Source organism: Vidua macroura (genome assembly GCF_024509145.1).
Source record: "Vidua macroura isolate BioBank_ID:100142 chromosome W unlocalized genomic scaffold, ASM2450914v1 whyW_random_scaffold_30, whole genome shotgun sequence".
Taxonomy (NCBI): domain Eukaryota; kingdom Metazoa; phylum Chordata; class Aves; order Passeriformes; family Viduidae; genus Vidua; species Vidua macroura.
This window is the reverse complement of record NW_026530534.1, coordinates 2,377,507-2,396,336: the sequence shown is the minus strand read 5'-3', so window position 1 is coordinate 2,396,336 and position 18,830 is coordinate 2,377,507.

The following is an 18,830-nucleotide window of genomic DNA, read 5'->3' as shown; positions in this document are numbered from 1 at the left end:
AGAAGTCTGGAATGTGTGAGGTCAAGTTTTCAAGGTTGTTTATTTTTCCTTATCTATAACATTCTTTCTCTGACCTGCCAAGGTCTGTCTAGCAAGGAAGCCATAGCAGTCTGACTTGAGCCTCAGGCGGCTCCCACATTATATACTCAAAACTACGTGTAGTATGTTTACAATAATGTGCCAATAACTATCACCTATGTCAGACAGTGTTTCTTTACCTTAAACCAATAGAAAAGTGTCACCATCACACCAAGACATGGAGGACAAGACGTAGGAGAAGAAGGCTAGGACACACCCAAATTCCTCCATCTTGTACCCCTGAATCACATTCTAAAGACCCCAAAAATCTACTTTGCCACCCTGTGTCAATTCACCTATTACACTACTCAAACCCTTTCGGCTTGTAATTCCTCATATAGAGTTGGTAACCTCTCCCACGGGCTAAAATCGAAGCCACAAGTGTTTTTGACTTCATGCCAAGGTCTCCGAGCCACCTGCCAGGGTCTCGAGACAGCCAGGGCAGCCAGAGGGATGTCCTGGACTCCGACAAGAACCAACGTAGGAACAGGGGATGGAGCCAATGGAGTTTTATCGGCTTTTTGAGGGAAGCTTCTTGTGTTTCCCCAACCCAGGGGATGCCCCCCAGGGTTTCCACAGGTCTGTGAGCCTTGTCCTGCCTGTCCCAGAAGGGAAACTTGGCCACCCAGATATCATCTTTTACAAGCATGTAAAGTAAATGCTGATCAATGTTGCTACTGAGTAAGAAAGCGGCACAGACTCCAAGAAGGCTGGTTTGCACAACAGAAACTTTAATGCGAAAAACTCCTCTTTATAGACTGACTCAACACATTCTACCTGATTGGCTAATTAACAAAAACACTTTTCTCACAAATAATCCTTGAAAATAACAGAAAAACAAAGAGTAGAAAAACACCACCTGAAGGTTGTTTACAATAACAAGCTATCACTGTTTCTCTACAACTCCCCAAAAGTCTCACAAGGTCACCGTGAGAAAACTTATCTCGTTTTCTCGCTCTCTGACCAGGCTGTCACATCCACAGATCAACACGTTGCATTCTGAGAAATTTGTGTGATGCTCTCGTGGTTTGACACTGGCCCAACACCAGGCACCCATGAGAGTCACTCGCTTGCCCTCCCATGCCACAGCTGGGCAAGGGAGAGAAAAGGGAAAAAAAACCCAAAAGGTTCTTGAAGACGATAAGGACCAGGAGGAACACTTCAAGGGCAAAACAGGCTGAACTTAAGGTTACAAAGTGAAATTTATTGCTAACAGAATCAGAGGAGGATAATGAGAAGTAAAATAAGCCCTTAAAACACCTTTCTCCCCCCCAGCCCCTCCCTCCTTCCCACTGACAGTGGAGGAAGACAGGTCATGGGGGTTCTGGTCAGTTCATCACCAAGATTTTCTTCCACTGCTCTAGGAGAGGAGCCGTTCCCCTGTGAGACTGTGGGTCCCTCCCACGAAGGACAGTTCTTCGTGAACTTCTCAAGTGTGGGTCCACTCTCATGAGCGGCAGTCCTACCACACCTGCTGCAATGTGAGTCCCTCCCACGGGCAGACAGTCCTCCCAAGACTGCTGCAATGTGGCTCTCTCTTTCCATGAGGTGCAGTCCTCCAAGGACCGGCTGCTCCAGCCTGGAAGCAAGGGCCCTCTCTTTCCACCGGTCTTCCACTGAATCACAGACTCCTCCGAGCATCCACCCACTCTGGCATGGGCACCTCCCCCACGGGCCATGGGTAGATCTCTGCATGCTCCATGGACCTGTGGGCTGCAGGTAGACAACCTGCTTCACCATGATCTTCACCACGGCCTGCAGTGGAATCTCATCTCCAGCACCTGGAGCACCTCCTTCCCCTCCTTCTCCACTGACCTTGGTGTCGCCATGTTGTTTTCCTTCACATGTTATCAACTCCTCCTCTTCTCTGACTAGGAGCAAAACCTGCAACTTTGTTTGGATTTTATTCTTAAATATGTTATCACAGAGGCATTACCAACCTCTCTCATTGACCCAGTTTTGGTCAGCAACATGTCCATCTTCAAAGCCATCAGAGACTGACTCTGCTGGACATGGTGGAAGCTTCCAGGAGCTTTTCACAGGAGCCATCTTTGTGGCCCCCCTGCTACCAAAAATCAGGCTGTGCAAAAACAACACAGATGCCTCAACTAAAATTGGCATAATGGACCTGAATACAGGTGTTAAACTCCACTGTAATGTTGCTGTCATTGAAGGCGAAATAATGTGTTATTGCTTCTCTCTCATTTTGTCATATTGCACTATGATGTCAGATTTTCCTTCCTGCATTTAATTTGCTATTTGATTTTACTAATTTTTTATTCCCTCTTTGTGCAAAACACTTTGAAATTGGCCCTTTTTGCTCTTTACTTTCTGTGGGTACAGTCTGGACTTAATATTCCCCATTATTTTCATCCCTGTTTGATAAGGATTTATTTATGCTCATTGGTTACCTGAGATACGTTACTATATGGGAGGGGAGGGGAAATAAGCCAAACCTTCACAAAAATAAAAGAAATATTTTGGCATCTATGAAGCCAGATACTTAAAGCACAGATAAAGTTTGCATAAGGTTTTCAAGGTACAACATAGTTACTGGACCTTTAAGAAGCTATAATTACTAACTAATGGTATGCTTTGGTATTTGAAATATTTCCTGGCAGTAATAATGATGAAAAAAAAAAAAAACAACAAACTTTTTAATGCAGAATTAAGGTTTCTTAAGGATTTAATTAAAAGTGAAAATTGGTGTAATGTTATAAAGACATTTACAAAAATGTGAATTCATCAAAAATAACCTGTTTTGGGGTGGTTTTCTATTCCCTGATCATGTGCTCTATGCCCAGAAATTATTGCTGTAGCTTTAAGGTAGGGACAGGGGAGCCTTGGGGATCTTGTGCAGGCTTTTTCAAAGCCTCACTCCCAGGTGTCCATGGTGCCTTGCAGATGTCATTACTTTGTTGCTTAGCTAGCTTGGATTTTTGTTTGCTTAGGCAAGTTTTTTTTTCCTTTCCCTGGCCTTTGAGACTGCTGCAGCAATCCTTCGATGGCCTTTGTTTTTTTCCTGAACTGTTCAGTTTGGTTTGGTCCGAGGCCAGAAAGAGCTTTCGATGGGAGACAAATTGACTGGGACCAGTGGGAAGCCGAGGTCCTGCTCCATCTTGGCCCCAGACGTCAGAAAAGCTGACCCAGCGAAAGAAAGGACACTAAATCCACCAGCTTCATCTGCTGTGAAGAGGAGACCAACATCAGAGATTCACCAGGTTCCCATCTGTTTTTGCCTGAGCTGCTGCATGAACCTTTTGGGGTTTTTTACTTTCCTGAGACAGAAGCTGGTGCCATTTTGTTTCTCCCTGTCACATGGTCAGATGTTGTTTTTTAATTTCCCTGGCATTTTAGGGGGGTTTTCTTGTTCTGGTGTGGGGTTGGGGGGGGGGGGGTGTGGTAAGTCGCTGACAATTCAATATCTAGCATGTATTCTTTTCTTTTTCTGTGCCATGCAGGCACTCTGTCAATAAACGGTAGTTTGTGTAGCAATGTATTTGCGAGGTTTAGGCCACAGTATGCACCAGCCAGGCTGCTTCTAGTTATTCTTATCAGCACCCTCTGGAATTTGTCAATGTTACTAAGACATAAATTGTGCTAAATTAAGAAAGAAGAGGATGAGAAACAGAATATCAAGACCACAAGAACTAGATAACAGAGAGCTGTGTACCACCTGGACTGTAAGCAATCACATACTCTGAAGAGTGCATGCAGAATGTGAGGACAAGATAGAGACACCAGTGAAGGAATGCATGACTAGTGTGTGCAGTAGTTTTAAAATCTATAAATAAGTGCATAATGTAAACAATAAACAGCTTCTGCTTAATCATATTGGTTAGTTGTACAGGAGTCCTGTCTCCCACAAGTTTGGGGTTTTTTTTCACTTTCATCTACTAGAATTAATTGGCAGAAAAGGGATTGTTGGAACCCTTTTTAAAAGAAAACACTAATTCCAGAGCGTTTTCTCCTAAACTTGTCTCTTGAGACATATCCATAAAAATTCCAACGTGATAAAGGCACAGTGGACTAATACTTCCATCCCGTTAGCCATAGATTCTTTTTGTGAGAAACGACGCTCACTTTTAAAAATTTCAAAGGTTTATTAAACCTTAACAAAATACAACAAAGGACTGAATAAGGAAAATGACTGTTGGGAGCATGGAATTAAACCACCGTGTGCTTGTCTATAGAATGGGTGCTCTGCTTTTTATATCCTTGGCCCCTCCCAAAGTCTTGTCAGTCAACTCCTTCTCTGCCATCCATTCATGGAGATGACTTTCTTACAACTTGATTGGAGGTCAGGTGTTGCCATGCTGCACCTCCTAGTAACAAGCCTGCCCTCCCCCCAAATGTCCCGACTACAAAGGCTGTCCAGTGACAACAATACAAGGGGAAGGGGAAAGAGGACTATGGGGAGAACATACTAAAATAACTATATATGTATAAAATGTCTCTTAACATACACACAATATTCATCCCTTAATTGTGAGAGCCAACCATCGCATTACCCATCTATAGCATTTTAATATATCATGCCTGACTGCTTCTAATCCTCCTTTAAACCTCCCCCTACATACCAAGTGGCATTATTGTGTCTTAAGTTGCTGTCTCTCAAGACTACCTCAAAATGTGTCTTTAATGTTGCATAGACTTGAATAGCAGGATGATGTATATTCATAACAGTGGAATCAGCTACTTGCTGTGTTAATGTTTACATCGAGTCTTCACCCCAGATTTTGTAGATCTGTCTTTAAAGCTTTGACCCTTTCCTTGACTCTCTAAGATGGGGCCAGATTATGAAATGGGATATAGGTAAATTTCCATGTCTGAATGATCTTTTTATTTGTTTGGGGTTTTTTGTTTTGTTTTGCGTCTGGACATGGTCACTGTTCTGGGAGTATCATGATGGGTGAGAGCTGTCCGGGAGTCCTGTGAGAGTTGGGTGGTGAGGGGTGGTTGCTTTCTTCCGGTGGAGTGATTGTCTCCACAGCCGTGTGGTGCAGTGACTCTGACTAGAGATACTGTAGCTGGTAGGCTTTTGCCCGTTTTTTTTTTTTCTTTTTCCTTCGACACTGTGACTGGAGTTTACTGGCTTGCTTGTCTGCCCCTTTGTTTGTTCAGGAGCCCAGAACCATTGTGTGCTGCACCGGGAGTGCCCCCGCCTCCCCCCTCTGGGGCTGCCCTCTTTGCGTAGTCCAACCCTAGGACCAGCCATTGCCAGTGAGCTATCCAGGAGAGCAATTCCCCGCCCAGCCCCGCTGTTCTCTGCCACTGCTTCAGGACTTCTTGCTACATTTTAATCCAACACCCAGACCTGCTGCAGCTTCTGGAATGGCCTGGGAGTTTCTGCTACATTTTGCCACCCCCGGGTGTGCCTGCCTCTGCTGTTCCAGCTTGATGCTTCTGAGGGTTCCTGCTGCAGTCCATTCAGTTTCCCAAGTGGTGCTGAGACCAGCTGCTTCCTGTGAGTTTGCAAAGGAAAGTCCCTTCTCACTCCCATTGGCTCACCCACCATTAACCACGTGGAGAAGGTGGACGAGCTCATGCCACAGGGCCCCTCTGCAGCCACAGGAGAATCATCACACCTGCCCTGCCTGGCCAGAAGCCAACAGCGCCCCTGCTGGCTGTGACCATAACTAACCATAACTACACCATAGGGGAAAGTGCTTGACAGCTGAGAGAAGGCTGTTATTGGGTTTCTGGGTTTTTTTTCTTGTTGCTGCCATTATTGTTGTTTTTTTGCCTTCTTATACATACATACATATATATATATACTAGTAAAGAACTATTCTTCCTTTTCCCATATCTTTGCCTGGAAGACCCTTAATTTCAAAGTTGTAATAATTTGGAGGAAAGGGCGTCACATTTCCTGTTCCCAGGGAGGCTCTCATCTTCCTTGGCAGACACCTGTCTTTCAAACCAGGACAGTGATGGATGTGGATGCCAGCCTGGTCAGGGAGAGACAAACGGCAATCGTTTCTCACAGTGGCTTGTGAGAAACTTTGGAAGTCACTACTGCAAATACATCAGAAACTCCTTCTGCAATACCCTTAGCAACTGCTTGGGCCACTGTGTTTTCAGTGGACATGTGACGTGTACAGCTTTCCACCATTTGCTCTATGGTAGGTTCTGTATCCCAAGGTAGGGCCCTCAGAATTGTTTTACACTGTTCATTAGCATTACTCATGGCAAGTTTACACAACAGTTCTTTTCTTGCCTCTGTGCTCTCTATCTGTTTTTCCAGAGCATCTTTAATTCTGTCCACAAACTTTATAAAGCTTTCATCTACTCCTTGTTTAATATTAGAGAAGTGTTGGGTAGGAATAGAGTCATCTGGGGTAAGAAGTAAGGAGGTTTTTGCTGCAATAGCCAAGTATTGTAGTGCTGCCTTAGGTAAGGTGTTAGCTTGGTCAGAGGGTTTCTGTAAATCCCCTTCTCCAGCCAGCTGTTGGACTGTAAAATCTGGCCTATTTGCATCTTGAGCATAGTTGTCTCATAATGTTTTTAATTGTCTTTTCCAATGCCTTTCCCATAGCATATATTCTGCCGGGGAAAGAAGGCAGTGGGCAATAATTTTAACATCGTGAGGTACTAAAACGTGTGCTAAGAGAGCTTCCATGAAATTTCTAAAAATATGTGAACTTCTACTATGTTCTTTGGCTATATTTCGTAGTTGTACCAGTTTTTATTTGTGTTAGGTTCCCACATTTTTTTAGTAGTGGCCCCACCTCTTTTTCCCTTTATATAAATTACTGGGAAGGCAGTAATTCTCTGAGCTAGTTCCCAATCCCCTGCCATGTTGCAGTGTGCAGCTACGCAAACGGAGCAAAAGGGCTTTGTGAATTTGAGATGGGAGTTTCTATTTCCTAAACCTAAAGCTGGAGTTTCTATTCTGTATTTTTACGTGTATTCATCCTTCCCCCTGGAGTTATTCCCATTGGATTTTACCTATAATGTATTCACACTGGGCATTGTTCTATTGGTCTCACCTTATCTCTTATTTTCCCCTATAAAACCTTTGTCTGGACGCCAGACCGGGGTCACTTGTACGTGCGGCGATCGGGCAAATACAACCTACTTTGGACTGCACGACAAGTGTCCAATCTCTTGAGTCTCTTTATCCTGGTCTTGCTCGCGCTCTCTAAACAACTCTGTCCGTATCAGACGAACCCACAAAGGTGTTTGTTGCTTCTCTCTCTCTCTCCGGTGGCTCCCGGAAGCGCCTGGCCAGCGCTCCGGGAAAGAGTATCCGGGCAAAAACAAGGAAGTCGGAGAGAGAAGAAAAGAACGAAAAGCAACAAGTGGCGCTCGAACGTGTGGCTTTGATGCGGGAACTGTTTTCATAGCGCGGCAGATAGCGCTCTGGTTTGGGGCTTTTCCAGACGCGGGAGACACGGCTGCTGGCGCCGCCACCATTGAGCCGCCAGAGTCCGCCCAGCGGGAAAAGCCGATTGGACCACAGCAAGTCCGAGGGGGCTTCCGATCCCTCCGCTCAGCTCCGCAGACCTATCGCCACTGAGAAACTCCTCTGGCTCCTGCCGGCTTCCGGATTTCCAGCGGCCCGAGGACGCAGTTTCTGCACACCCCAGAAGACGTCTTCAGACCGGGAACCGCTGCTGTTTTTTGTTTTTTAAGGGTCGACGGATCGGTAAGATTCTATACTAACGCGGGAAGGCCCCGGTTAGTGGATCTGGGTGGAGGCAACCCCTGTTCTCGCGGAGGGAGAGGGCACGCATGCGCGCTGCATGCGGGGTAGCCGCCGTCGAGTTTTAGACTTTTTTAGGTTTTTTTTTCTCTGTTTTTTCAGCAGCAGGCGGGTGAGGCTTGCTGATGGGCAACATGGGTGGGAAGCTGTCCAAGCAGCAAAAAGAGATTTATTACCAAGTAAAAGTAACCCTGACAGAGTCAGGAGAAAGTTTTTCTAAAAGATTTGTGAAACAGTTTATAAAGTGGTTGACTTTAAAGTTTCCAAATGTCTCAGCTTAGGATGTGAGGCAGAAAGTTTTTTGGAAGGGGGTTGGCACAGTTTTAACAGAAGGCACCAAGAAGGGGGATCCTTCAGTGAAAAAGGGTTTCATGAGGATCTTTTTGTTAGTTTATGACATTGTTAAAGAGGGTGCAGAGAGTCGGGAAACGCGGGAAACTGAAAAGAGTCCATCTGCTTTAGTTCCCCCGTCTCCCCGACCCCCACAGTCTGAAAATGCTAATCGCTCTGTTGAAACTTCTGTTCCTAAACCTGCTTCTTTTCAGAGTTGTTGCTGTTCCCAAAACTTCTGTACTCCTTCTAACCCCTTCCCTCACCCCCCACGGGACTAACCGCCACAAGATGGCGGCGGCCGCGTGGCGGGGGTCTTTGTCTCATCACAAGATGGACAAAGAAGCACGGCGGGAACTCCTCCTTCCCAGGTACCCCCCCCCCCACACCAGTCCCTGACCCTCCTTCCCTTTGTCCTGACCCCTCCTCCTCCCCTCTTGCGGCAGACCAAACCCCTCCAAACTGCTACTGCAGGCCTCCACCCACAGCACCGCCCCTCCAGGTGGTTCCTTCAGCTCCACCCCTCGAGGTTCCATCACCCGATCCCGCCCCGCTCCACACGGCATCACCAACCTCAGCCACTCCCACACAAACCTCCACCCCCAAGCCTCCGGACCCTGCCCCCCCCTCCTGTTTCCCAAGGCCCAGCCTCTGGTTCCCATGGCGACGGGAAAGGTGGGGAGGCCGAAGCCGGGAAACAGAAAGCAGGCAGAGATTCAAACTCCTTGTTTCTCGCGCCAGTGTTGTACAACGCGAGAGGGCAAAACCCCAGATGGGAACCACTTTCATACGAAAGCATAAAGGAACTCTGCAAAACAAAACGTGAATTTGGGCAAAAAAGCGAATTTTTTAAGAGCATGTTAAAAGCAACTTTCAATTCTAACACCTTAGTTCCCACTGATTTAAAGCGCTTGTTCAGTTGCTTGCTCCCTCCATCAGAATACAGAATGTGGGAAAGAACTTGGAAAAGGTTTGCAGGAGACCTTCTTCCAGAAATTTTGCAGAGTCCCGATTATGCAACAGATATAGAGGATGATGAGATCAACCTCGAACATCTTGTAGGTGAAGGGGTCTGGAATCAAGCCCAAAAGCAGGCAGCAGGGATTCCAAAACCAGTGTTAGACCTCACAAAAGACGCAGCAGAACGGGCATTTCTTAGTATGCCCTCAAAAGAACCTATAATACCTTATATTGCTCTCAAGCAGTCTGTTTCAGAGCCATTCATGGATTTTGTTGATCGAGTGAGAGACACAGTCGAGAAAAAGGTGGAAGGGCAAGAAGCACGAGACGAACTCACGTTTGAAATTGTCACCACAAATGCCAATGATGCCTGTCGGCGAGTCATCATGGCTCTTCCAGCGTCACCTCCACCTACGCTGGATCAGCTCATCGAGGAGTGCACAAGAAAAGCCACACTGATAGCAGAGGACTTAGTGAAAAGGCCTCGAGAAAAAGTGGTTGCTCCAACATCGGCAACCCCAAAAACTCTACCACCGAGACCTCCTCCACCCAAACGCAGGTGTTTTTACTGTAATCAGGAAGGCCACTTCATCAGCCAATGCCCTTTTCGGGGGAAAGCGCCTCCCCGGGGGGGAGGGTGGGAGGGGGAGAAGTCTCCGACCAGAAAAAAAACTAATTGGGGAGCGCGGATCCACCCTGCGCGATGACACAAATGGGGTGGGTCAAAGCGTTTGTGCTAAGGCAGCTGTACACCGCATTGTGCCTAGTGTCAGCAGCCAGGTTTACACCACTGACAAAATTGAACCTTACCGGTTGCGACTCACTGAACCCATTCATTTCTCTAACCAGGAATGGCATTTCATCATAGCAACAGCAGAACTGTTGCCCCGCATTTAGGACTGCGAAACTCGCAGAAGGAATGATCTACTAAATTGCAAGTACCTTGTCATTGGTGACACAAAGTACACCCCACAAGAGATAGAGATCCCTCCTGCCATCCTTTCACTTGATCCTAGGACCTTCTATCTCATGGCACGTTGTGTCCACCCCCCTCTCTTCTTGTCACAGGGACAGATCATTGCCCAGGCAATTCCAGTGCCTCAGCTTTTGTGTGATGATCTAGACCTGTCAGTCTTCTACACCGAGACGCTGGGAGAGGAGAAGCCCCTCGTGTGGTGTGGCCTTAAGAGCGAGGGGCATTCCATCCAACTTCAGGGGATGATGGACACGGGGGCAGATGTAACAGTCATTCCCTCACACAAATGGCCTCAACAATGGGAGCTTGAAAGTGTGGGCAACCCAGTTTTAGGTGTGGGAGGTCCACAATTGGCACAGCAGTCTAGGAACACAGTCCAAATTGAAGGGCCGAATGGGCAGTTAGCATCTCTGCGCCCGTTCGTTTTGGATTCAAAGTTTACTCTCTGGGGAAGGGATGCTCTGACTCAATGGGGGGCAAAATTAGAACTGCCAACCCCCCAGGGTTTTTAGGTGCGGCCACTGAAGAGCGCCCTACCCCGAAACTCAAGTGGCTCACAGACACGCCCGTTTGGGTAGAGCAGTGGCCGTTGCACACAGAAAAGTTAAGAGCGCTCACTCAGATTGTGAAGGATGAATTAGTGAAGGGACATATAGTGGAAACCAACAGCCCTTGGAATTCGCCAGTTTTTGTGATTAAGAAACCGGGCACAGACAAGTGGCGACTCCTCCACGATCTCAGAAAAATTAATAACGTAATTGAAGATTTGGGAGCTCTTCAACCAGGGATGCCTTCTCCATCTATGCTCCCCCAAGACTGGAAATTGGCAGTGATAGACATCAAAGACTGCTTCTTTCAAATTCCCCTGCACCCAGACGATGCACCATGCTTCGCCTTCTCTGTACCTTCCATAAACAGAGAGGCTCCCATGAAACGCTACCACTGGAAAGTCCTACCTCAGGGCCTCAAATGCTCTCCTACCATTTGCCAGTGGTACGTTGACAAAGTTCTATCCCCAGTGCGTGCCAAGTGGGAAGACTGCATTCTTTATCATTACATGGATGATGTCCTTGTCTGTGCTAACAGTGACAATGTACTTGCAGAGGCATTGGAGGACACTATCACAGCCTTGTCGGAGGTTGGATTTGAGTTGCAGAAGGAAAAGGTGCAACACCTGCCACCTTGGAAATATCTGGGCCTTGACATTAGCAACAGGACCATCATGCCCCAAAGGCCAATGATAAATGACAACCCAAAGACACTACGGGACCTCCACCAGTTGTGTGGGTCTTTGAACTGGGTCAGACCCTGGTTGGGGCTCACCACGGGAGATTTATCCCCCATTTTCAATTTATTGAAAGGGGGAGAAGAGTTAGACTCCCCGAGAGCTCTGACCCAAGAGGCCAGGGCTGCCTTGGAGAGAATTCAGTCCACCCTGGCAGACAGACAGGCCCACAGATGCCGCGAGGGCCTGCCCTTTCAATTTATCATCCTTGGTAAGTTGCCACACCTGCATGGGTTGATTTTCCAGTGGGACACAGACCAAAAGGATCCTCTCTTAATCATAGAGTGGGTGTTCCTGGGTCATCAGTTGTCCAAAAGTATCACCAAGCCACAAGAGTTGATGGCCCAGCTGATCATGAGGGCCAGGGCTCGCCTGCGGGTGTTGGCAGGGTGTGATTTCATGTGCATTCATCTCCCTATTAGAATATCTATGGGGAGACTCTCAAAGGAAACACTTGAGTACCTGCTCCAGATAAATGAAAACTTACAGTTTTCCTTAGACAGCTATACCGGACAAATTTCCATTAACCATCCAGGTCACAGACTGTTTGAAATACAGTTTGAATTGATTCCAAAAAGCATTCAGAGCAGTGAACCACTGAAGGCATTGACCATTTTTACCGACGCGTCAGGAGGGTCCCACAAGTCGGTGATCACATGGAAGGACCCCCAGACTCAGCAGTGGGAAGCTGATGTAAAGGTTGTAGAAGGTTCCCCACAAGTTGCTGAGCTGGACGCTGTAGTCAGGGCCTTTGAGAGGTTTTCAGAACCAATTAACATAGTTACAGATTCAGCATATGTAGCAGGTGTTGTGTCCAGAGCAGAACATGCAGTGCTCAAGGAAGTTTCCAATCCAGCAATATTTAGTTTACTCTCGAAATTGATCCATCTAGTTTCCTACCGAGAGCAGCCTTTTTTCATAATGCACGTGCGATCACACACTGACCTCCCAGGTTTTATCGCAGAAGGCAACTGCAGGGCAGATGCTTTGGCCGCTCCTGTACAGCTGGCTGGCCAGCCAAACATTTTAGAACAGGCCAAACTAAGCCATCAATTGTTCCATCAGAATGCACCAGGTCTGGTCCGCCAATTCAACCTGCGGCGTGACCAAGCCAAGGCAATTGTGGCTGCTTGCCCCGAGTGTCAGGAGTCCACTTTACCAGCCCTGAGTTAGGGAGTGAACCCAAGGGGACTCCGCAGTTGTGAATTGTGGCAAATTGACATTACTCACATTCCGGAGTTCGGGAGATTTCAACATGTCCATGTTTCAGTAGACACCTTCTCCGGAGCAGTTTTTGCCTCGGCCCATGGAGGACAAAAGGCCGCAGATGCAAAAAAACACCTCATGCAAGCATTCGCGACCTTGGGGGTCCCCACCACTATCAAAACTGATAATGGCCCAGCTTATATTTCAAAGGCGTTCGGGGAGTTTTTACAGGAATGGGGGGTGAATCATCGGACTGGAATTCCACACTCCCCCACAGGCCAGGCTGTGATAGAAAGAACACATCAGACCTTGAAAAAGGTCCTCCTTTGCCAGCAGGGAGATATCCAAGTTGTTTCTCCACAACTCAGGCTCTGTAAAGCTCTTTTTACTATTAACTTTTTAAATTGTTCTTTTGATAGTCCTGAGCCGCCAGTCCTGCGACATTTTAAACAACATCAACAGCTCAAGCCTGACGAGAGACCTCCAGTGATAATTAGGGATCCAGACTCTGGAGAAATCCAGGGTCCACACCAGCTCATCACTTGGGGATGGGGGTATGTGTGCGTGTCCACACCCTCCGGTCTCAGGTGGATTCCTAAGAAATGGGTCAAACCCTACACTCCTGGACGGGGAGGGAGTACAACACAGAGTAACCCCCCCGATGCTTCAGAAGATCCCACAGATGACGCCATTGCGTCAAACAGGAAACGCCGCAAGGGAGGAAGAGAACCCTAATTCCTGTTTTTCCTTTATACTGGCAGAATTTTTATAGTTAGTTTACCCTGTTGTATGGTTTCATTTTTCTTTCAGATTAGCAGGATGTCAATTTCTACGTTCCTGCTCCTCGTTTGGCTCCAGAAAATGACCTTCTACCTGTCCACAGGGGATGCATGGATCGTCCCTCAGCCACGAAAAAATGTGTGGGTCACCCTTGCCCAAGCCTTGAAACAAGAACACCTGTGTTTAGCCACTGCCTCAGCAGAAAATCCAATGTCCACATGCCTGGTAGGGATTCCAAGCAAGGGGCAAGAATTTCCAAAGTCTTTGATTCATTTGCAAACTGAATTTAATGAAAACAATCCCCCAAATATCTGGGTAGAGTTCTACAAGCACAAGGATGTTGTAGAACATGTTAAAATACCTGTTCAGAATCCCCTGCTCCTGTGGCAAAAGTTTGTTCTAGACTTGCCCGCTGCTGATGGGGAGCCCCAGGAATTAGAATTACTGGGCTCCACAAAAGCTGAATTTTGCGTTCAATTTAATTTTTCACCAGATAAAGAAATAAAACTATATGCACAGGTCAGACAATACAAGATGGAATTCAGAGCAAGCCAATGGTGCACAGCTGTTGCTGTTTTAGAGGTCCCTAGCACCACGGATTTCTATCCCCGCAAGTTGGAAAAGGGAATGTTTTTCATCTGTGGGGATAGAGCATATCCAGGAATCCCTTCTCGTCTGGTTGGAGGTCCATGCACTCTGGGGAGTCTTTCCCTTGCTTCCCCCAACATGACTCAAATTCCAATCGGGCAAACAAAAGGTGAAACAAAAATTACTAAACGGAGTGCAAGTCAATTTGATGAACATTGTGATGCTGAAATTTACCATTGGGCAAAATCGAAAAGGGTTGCTGTCTCTGTGTTCCTACCATGGGTAGCGGCAGCCAAAGCATTGAGTGAATTAGGCAATTTGGAATGCTGGGTGACAAAGCAGGCAAGTTTAACATCAGCAGCCTTGAGTGACCTGCTTGCAGAAGAGGAAATTACCAGGAAAGCCACCCTGCAAAACAGGGCAGCTATCGATTTCCTGCTGTTGGCACATGGGCATGGATGCAAAGAATTTGAGGGATTATGTTGCTTCAACTTGTCATCAAAAGGCCAAAGTGTTCAATCGTCCATCCAGGAGATGAGAAACCTCATTGGCAGCGTGAAGCAGGAGAATGAGGACTGGTTCAAGGGCATGTTTAAGGCCTGGGATCTTTCTGGGTGGGTGTTGTCCCTTCTAAAGGACATTTGTTATTTTGTAGTTGCAATCTTTTTAGTTTTGCTATCATTTGGGATTCTCAAGCGAATCATTTTTAGCATTGCTTCCTCCAAGTTTGCAGCCTCTGCACCTGTTGTAGTTGCTGCTGCCACCACGGGAGGAGAATGGTGGGAAGATGGAAAACAAAACAACACTGCAGTTTGATAGCCGCAGTTTCTCCTTCCCCCAAAGCTCCGTTCATTTTATTAAACAAAAAAGAGGGAGATGTTGCAGTGTGCAGCTACGCAAACGGAGCAAAAGGGCTTTGTGAATTTGAGATGGGAGTTTCTATTTCCTAAACCTAAAGCTGGAGTTTCTATTCTGTATTTTTACGTGTATTCATCCTTCCCCCTGGAGTTATTCCCATTGGATTTTACCTATAATGTATTCACACTGGGCATTGTTCTATTGGTCTCACCTTATCTCTTATTTTCCCCTATAAAACCTGTGTCTGGACCCCAGACCGGGGTCACTTGTACGTGCGGCGATCGGGCAAATACAACCTACTTTGGACTGCACGACAAGTGTCCAATCTCTTGAGTCTCTTTATCCCGGTCTTGCTCGCGCTCTCTAAACAACTCTGTCCGTATCAGACGAACCCACAAAGGTGTTTGTTGCTTCTCTCTCTCTCCGGCGGCTCCCGGAAGCGCCTGGCCAGCGCTCCGGGAAAGAGTATCCGGGCGAAAACAAGGAAGTCGGAGAGAGAAGAAAAGAACGAAAAGCAACACTGCCCGAGTCGCTTCCATTTTGATTAGAGCCCATGGATCAATGTCCTCTGTTATAAATGAAAAATGATCCAGCCAAATTAAAAATAAAAATTTGTTTTAGCAATCGAGATCTAACTAGCCAGCCACGAGGAAAAGGGCAGCGCCGAGTCCAGGATTGGCGCTGGGTGCGAGACACAGAAGTCAGCCTCAGCAGAGGTTTTCCTCTATGCCCACACACCACCATCCTGGTACAAGCGATTTTTATAGGGATATTTTTGCCTGAAGACAGGATTTTGGCATTCAGTCCTTTGTTTCATTCAGAGTTGACGCTGTTGAGCAGGATGGGAACAGAGAACTCCAGATCAGAAGGCTAAGAAAATGAATTCTCTCTTTATTTCAAATGTACCACTCTATATATAGAGAACATCGAGAAGGCTAATTTCATTGGTCTTAGAGTAAAAACATGTCACACCATTGGTGTGCAGTGAATGACGCACAGTAGCAGAACATATCTAAAAACAATGTGACTAACAAGATAGATTAGAGAATTATTTACATTCTTTCCCAACTGTTTCCCAGGCTCTTGCCTGGTTAGAAAACCTTTCTCTTTCTCTCTGACTGAGCTGAGAATACCCACACAGAGTCCCATAAGTTGATGAGATTTCCTTCTTGGCAATAAGGTAGAAAAATTCGAAGTCTGGAGTCGTTGAAACCCTTGATGAAATTTATGGGAACACGGTATCCACATGTATCAGCCCAGGGGATTTTCCTGATATCCATCTCGGGTCATTCACGTGATGATCAGCGCCTGGGTGTCTCCTTATTGTTTCAGATAAGGCCCATCTCCTGGCGAGCCACATTCTTTTACTTGTGAATCGGGTTTCAACACACACCGGGTTTTGCCTGAGAGGGTGGGGGGGGGGGGGGGCTTCTAATACAAACGGGTACATTCTAACAAATATTTAATATTATATATATCATGCTAAAAATGGCGCGAATTATACCCGTTACACATAACATCTTCTGTATCAGAATCAGACTCACTGTCACTACTGTCCTCAGCCGAGGAGTGAGAGTGAGCAGGAGGTACACTATGCTTTTTTGGGTGTGTTGGAGCGAGAGTTTGCAGGGGTGTAGGGGACTTAAGAGTGTGTGAGGAGGCACCTGGCTGAGCTTGGCTAGACGGAGGCAGCAGTGGAGTGGCAATTGCAGCGCCACGTGTGGCACAGCCTGCACAGGATTGAGGCGTGTGGAGAAGTGGGGTGCCACCGTGGGGGGTCTCGGAGGTGCCATTCAGGGGGCACTAAGGGTGGGTGGGTGATTGCAAAGCCTAGGGATCTTATAAATTGAGGCGAATAATTTGTTCAGCCTTTCAAGAGTCAATCAGAAATTTATTGATTACAGCAAGCGATGGCAAGCAAACAGCGTTGGGTGCAGCCGGGGAGTCCCTGCTCCGCAAACGGCTCACGCCGTTTCCCCCTTCCTGCAGTCTTTTTTTACTCTTTTTCTTCCGTGTCCGCGGTATCTCTGGGTATACTCTGCGCTTGCGCCCTCTGTTGCTAGGGGGTCTTCTTCTACTCTCTGGTGGTCGTTTGAGGAAGGCTCCTCTCTTCTTCCTTGGTGAAAGTCCACGGCCCTGTAATGGTCTTTTCCATATAAGGTTATATGTTATATGCACCTAAGTTCTAATTACACAACCAGCTTAAGTAATCAACATACTAGCTAGTTTCTGTCTGGCGGTTTTCTGTTATCTACACAAGGCTTCTCCTTTGGTTCTCTGTTATCTTACACAAGGCTTCTCCTTTGATTTTCATGCTTCTCCTTTGATTTTCTGTTATCTACACAAGGCTTCTCCTTTCTGTCTTGATGAACAAAGAGTCTTTTCTAACTTATCACAATCCCCCCTCTTCTTTTTCTTTATTTTGTTCATCAAACTTTTTTTAGTTATTTTAAGAGTGTCATAAAATGGGGGTTTAACATCAAAACAAAGCTAACAATGTTCTGTAATCTGGGGGTTAGGTACGCTCCCTCTACTAGCTTCTAAAGGGTGTTAAATCGAGAATCCTCGCTAGTGGATATTATTGTCTGGTTATCAATAGTTGAATTTTCTATTCCTGAGTTACTTTGATTACTGATTATTTCAACATAACCTGGCTCTCTATTTTTGGCTATTACCGGGTTAGGGCCTACTCGCCGGGTATCTGGTGGGATAAGCTCCTTCTTACTGGGTTTTATGTACCGAAAACCCCATGTTCGTCCTACTGTCCATCTTGGATCTGATGGTTTAGTTGCATTCAGATACACAAATTGACAATTCCCCTGATTGACTATGCCGCCCAACCAGTCCTTCTGCGGAGCTTTACAGCCGTGGGGTCCCCAAGAAACAGTAAGCCATTGATCTCCTTCTACTGACCAATCTGATGCTATTGTTTCACAGCTCCAATACCCACAGAAGTATTCCCCGGGGTAATTGCAATATCCCTTTCCTGGATTTGATGCTGGACGCATCGATGGGGGCCAATGTGCATAATGACGATGTAAAACTAGGAGATCTGGACAATATCTGAGTTTGAATTTCCTTCCTATCTACTCGGGTTAATATCTATTTAAAGGGTTGATGTGAAAATTGAGAATATCTTCCTGGTAATAGCATAATCAGAATTACAATAACAATAACTTGCCAAGGAGGATGGAGTCCTGGTTTTGCACTTAACTCATAATTTCCTACCATTTCCCTTTTAGTTTGTTGCCCTTTTTGTCTACCCGGGGTGGTTGAGTCGGTACCTTTGGGGAGATTATCAATACCCAGTCAGTAATATTTGGAGTATCTCTGCATTATTCCACTTGGGATTGGGAAGAGCCTGGTTCTTTCCCTTCTGCCTCGCCTGCCGACTCGGGTGCTTCGAGCCGCGGGGATTACCATCTTCTCGGCAGCAGCGGTACTCTCCAGCGCATCCATTCCCTTTTCCCCTTCTAGCCTTATACTGCTCCTAGTTCTTATCCTTGACCGGGGATGAGTCACACGGGATTTCTTTCAGTTCTTTCCGACAACACCGGTTTACAATATGGGCAACAGAGGGGGCAGGTTCATTCAGGTGGAAACAAAAATTCTCAGGGTTAACCCCTTTTCTGTAAACTTCCCACTACTCTTCTGATTTGAACCTTACCCACTTATTCTCCAATTCTCCTAACTGTAATATGATTCTTGTTAATCCTCGCTCTAGCTTGTAGCAGCTGGAGCAAATCCCAGTAGGTGGCTTTCCTTTGCGGCAATGGACCCACCACCATTCTTGGCAAGTTTTACAAACAAAGCACACAAAAGGATAACCGTCACAACGTATTTCTTTACACACTACTCCATAATTATCAGCCATGGGGTAAGTGTATCCTTTCTGTTCCCCTTCTTGGTCTATCTGGATTACCCACACTGAATCCGTCAGTTTTTCTTCACGGTGGCCTTCAGGTTTCCGGGTTGGCTCGTTACTCTCCAATGGTCAGCTGTAGTCCTTTTGTCTATCGGATTGTAACCTGAGTCTGTTGGTCACACTAGGGGAGTACAGT